General features: G+C 39.6%; 1 protein-coding gene across 4 annotated transcripts in view; it reads left to right on the top strand.

The window, feature by feature from the left end:
* The first annotated feature begins 1,085 nt into the window (after window positions 1-1,085).
* The window catches only part of CSGALNACT2 (chondroitin sulfate N-acetylgalactosaminyltransferase 2), a 44,083-nt gene continuing 40,508 nt past the window's right edge, over window positions 1,086-4,660 (top strand). For 3 of the 4 annotated variants that reach the window (XM_006908368.3, XM_025044330.1, XM_015586610.2), the window contains exon 1: window positions 1,086-1,243. The gene's annotated coding sequence lies outside the window, so the exon portion shown is untranslated. Of the gene's footprint in view, window positions 1,244-2,923; window positions 2,943-4,660 lie in introns of those variants that run through there. The other variant, XM_025044329.1, reaches the window with a different exon arrangement.

Below are 4,660 nucleotides of genomic sequence, written 5' to 3' on the forward strand. Positions count from 1 at the left end.
TAATGGCTGCACCAATTTCCATTCCCACCACCAAGGTATAAGGCTTCCCTTTTTTCCATATACTTGCCAGCATTTATCTCTTGTCTTTCTGACAATAGCCATTCTAATAGTTGTGAGGTTGTATTTACTGTGGTTTTGATTTGCATATCTCTGATCATTAGTGATATTGAGCATCTTTTCATATACTTATTTGCAGTGTGTCTGTATGTGTTCTTTGGAAAAATGTCTATTCAGATCCTCTGCCCATTTTTTCATCATGTTTACTTTTTATTACCCCCACTCATCTCTCTTTCTCAGTTCATATTCCAGTTCCATGAATCTCTACTTTTCATTATTTTGTGGTTAGTTTTTGTTTTGTTGATGGTTTCCTTTGCTGTGAAAACTTTTTAGTTGGATGTAGTCCCATTTGTTTATCTCTTTTGATTTCCTTGCCCAAGGCGACATATCAGAAAAAAATATTAAGAGCAATGTCAGACAGTTTACTGCCTATGTTTTCTTCTAGGAGTTTTATGGTTTCTGGTCTTACATTATAGTCTTTAATGCAATTTTCAGTTTATTCTAGTATATGGTGTAAGAAGATGCTCAGGGTGGGACAAAGTGCCATGAGAAGTCTCTGGAATAAGCAGCTGAATGGAGGGGATGTCAGGGAGGCGCTTTCTTTTTCCTTTATGGAACTCATACAATGTGAGACCAAGGAGTCATTTCCCAGAATGTCTACCTCGACTCCCTCATTTCACGTGTAAGGAGACTCAGGTGCAAAGGAGAGGGATAACTAGACTAAAGATCACTGGCAGCCCAGGGCTCCCTTACTGGGGTCTCACAAGCAGCTGCAGCTCAGGGAGGATGCTGAGATACCTCTGGCGATTAGCCAGCCAGTCCTTAGCTCAGTGCCCACGCAGGCACTCATCTCTCTTTCAGGTTCCCAGAACAGGGCTCTGGGGCAGGACAGTGACACATCCTCGATGAAGCACGCCCTCCTGCACAGCCAGCAATCCGGCCCTCTGAGATAGAGTGGCCATGGGCGGGGCTGTAGGGCTGGGGCGGGACGGAGGCGGAGCTGCGGAGCGGGCGCGCTGCACAACTGCGGCCTCATTTCCTCACTCACGCCGGAAGTGGCCGGCGTCCGCATGCCGGTGGCCCGGGCGGGTGGGCGGCGAGGTGGCATAGCCTCCGGTGGCAGGGCGCCTCTCGGGTGTGTCCGGCTGGAGAGGCGGCTGCTTCTGTGCGCAGACTGGCGAGTGCGGTAAGTACCCGGTCTACCCGTCCTCGCCCGCCTGCGGCTCCGACGACTCGAGCTCGGGCGCGGCTCGGGGACCGTGAATCCCTGTCCGGGTCGGGTCACTTCACCTACGAGCCCTCAGGGGAGCCTGTCCCGTAGGATCGCCTCACGAACTAGCTCTCCGAAGTCTTCTCTGGTGTCAGGAAAAGCCACGGTTTTTCTGAGCGGTTTGAGTTTTGTTTTGAGAACCGTGCTGCCGGAGATGTTGGTTTGCTTGTGTTTTATTTTTGTACATTTTTTTAAACCAAAAATTTCTGCTCGCCACGATATCTGCTCCTTTCAGTGGGTAAACTTTGTTCCTTCTTTATTACGTTAAAATAGTATTCTCTAACAGTAGCCCCTGTCTCTGGCAGGCGCCTTTAAAGACGCACATTTGTATAGGAATTAGCGGGGCCGAGGAGACTTCGAGAAGAGAAGCCTCTTGCATTTTTATAATTCATCTTGAAAATTGCATTATTCTTGAGCAACTTGCTGAGGACTAATTTGTAAACACAATAGTGAAGCTTTTATTTCTGATGATGTTATTGACAGAATGAAAATTTGATTATAAATCTTAAGTTTTTTTCCTTCAGCCTGCTCTTGAGACTTAACATGTGATGCCTGGATCTTAGGAGCTGGGTCTTTATTTCTGGTGAAATTAATGTTTTTTCATGCTATATTAAAATAGTATTTTCGAAATTGGAAGTGGGAAACCCAGTATTTTATGACTGAGAAATGTTAACATTTTGTATTATTTTGATACCATGCGTTTGAAATTGTCATGTGACTAAACGAATGTAAAAAAAGATGTTGAATTTCCAATTTATGGCTCAGATAACTTGGACATAAATAAGCACAGTTTTAGTTCCAGCCAGTTTGGAAATTACATTTATTTCTTAACTTTTTTATAGTGGTATATACCTTCATGAGGTATATATGAAGTCAAATAGCACATAAATCTTAACTGTACAGCTCAATGAATTTTTATATATTAACTTGTGTAACCACCATCTAGATCAAGTTGTAACTATAGAACATTTCTGTCATCCCAGGTGTTTCCCTCTGCTTCTTCCAAGTCAATTATGCCTCTGTCCCCTAATCACTATCCAGATTTCTGTCTTCATCTATTCGTTTTGTCTATTTTGGGCTTCATATTAATGGAATTATACAGTATGCTCAGCACATTGTGAGATTCACCCATGATATTTTGTGTAACAGTTCATTCTTTTTATCAATGTTAAATATTCCTTTGTATGATTATATGACTACATTTCTGTTGATGAATATTTGTGTTTCCAAAGTATGGCAAATTTTTGTGTATTATGTGTTTTAAAGAATACTATGAACATTTTTGTAAGTGTGTTAGTGAACATCTGTATGAATTTCTGCGCGCTATGGAATGGCTGAATCATAAGGTAGGTGGAAAATTACATTTTAACCAACGTGAAGCCTTCTTTTTAAAGAGTAGAAATTGTTATTTTAACATATAACATTAAAGATTGGTAAAAGACATAACTTATGATTTCAAGACTTAAGGACTCATTACCATATTATTGTTTTTTACTCCTTGGATTACACAACTGTGATAATCTACCAGACTGTTACTACTTCTTTAACTGTCTGTTGGACAAGTCTATCAGAGCTGGTGATAATCAGTCCCTGAAGCTCGTTGTGTAACACTTAGGTAAGAACTGTGTTATTCAAGTTAGTGGTTGTTAGGGGAAATGAAACACCTAAAGTATATGACTAAAAATAGATTGAAGAATCTGGAATTGCAAATCAAAGAACTTACAGTTATTGTCGTATTACACAAGTACTGGGTATAAATGTACAATTGAATTATAGGGTTAGTTACAAATGTGAATTTACTACAGGAGTACAGTTATAATAGGAACAGACAACAGAAATCACTAAGCATTTGTGGGAAATCAATAAGATGTAAGAGATGGCTCAGACTGAACAAATCAAGAACTAAACCTGAAGCAATGGAGTTAATGTAAGAAACAGAAGAAAATTTTAAAATTAGTAGTAGTATGCTTAGAGTTAGGAAAGTATCATGCCATTTAAATATAGACTGTCTTGAAAATAAGCAATCAGTTCCTGAATATTAAAACATAGAAAATAGGAAAAATTAGCCATGGCATGGAAAATAGATCCCAAAGAACCATTTACATCTAATAGGAGTTCCGGAAGGGAATAGAAACTGGAAGAAGAGAAATAACCAGAGAGAACAGAGATCATGAGAGTAGGAGTATAACAGACAGAGTCTTAGGCAGCCGAAGCCAAACAGAAAGATATATCAGGAGACAAAGTACGGCAAATATAAATCAAACCTTCTTTCCCTGGCCTCTGTTTCTTCACTTGCGTAATAGGGATGATCAGGAAGTATACCTTTTCAGAGCGCTTATGGGAAGATGTGGCACAGTTTCAGGGGTTCTGGCTGTGCTAACAGCTCCTTTTCCCCATTCTGCTCTGCTTGCAAGTTGCAGTAGATGCCAGATTTCCCATTTCTACCTTACAGTGGAATGAAACCAGAATACCATGAAAGGAACGAAGGAAGAAAATAGTGAATTTTTTCTAGGTAGATGTATCTGACTTTATGAATGGAAAAAAATATACCAAGAATATTAAAAGAAGATTGATAGACACACCTAGATACATTCTGATGAAAGTTGTGATATATTTATCTTTGTGGATAAATATACAGTCTCATAGCTTCCAGAGAGCAGCATACGGTACCTATATAGACTTGCAATTAGACTTCTTTTTTTTCCCAGCTATATTGTATTTTATTTTTTTGTATTTATTTATATTTAACATTTTATTTTATTTGTTCCCCCTCCCCCTTCCCTCTCCTCTGGTAACCACTAGTCCATTGTTCATGTCCATGAGTCTCTGTTTGTCCTGTTCATTTGTTGCTTTTAGGTTTATAACCCACATATAAGTGATGTGATTTTCAACCTTTATAACCCACATATAAGTCATGTGATTTTCAACCTTTTCTGTCTGCCTTATTTTGCTTAGTATGATTATGTCAAGGTCCATCCATTTTGTTGCAAAAGGCAATATTTCATCTCTTCTTAGGACTAAGTGATATTCCATTGTATATATGTACCACAGCTGCTTTAGCCAGTCATTTGTTGTAGGACACTTCGGTTACTTCCATGTCCTGGCCACTGTGAATAATGCTACTATGAACATTGGTGCACAGATATCTTTTCGGATATGAGTTTTCAAGTCTTCGGGGTAAATAACCAGTAGAGGGATTGCTGGATCATATGGTAGATCAATTCTTAGTTTTTTGAGGAACCTCCATACTGTTTTCCATAGTGGCTGTACCAATTTGCAATCCTACCAACAGTGCAAGAGGGTTCCCTTTCTCCACATTCTCTCCAACATGTG

This window comes from Pteropus alecto, unplaced genomic scaffold (genome assembly GCF_000325575.1).
Source record: "Pteropus alecto unplaced genomic scaffold, ASM32557v1 scaffold333, whole genome shotgun sequence".
NCBI lineage: Eukaryota > Metazoa > Chordata > Mammalia > Chiroptera > Pteropodidae > Pteropus > Pteropus alecto.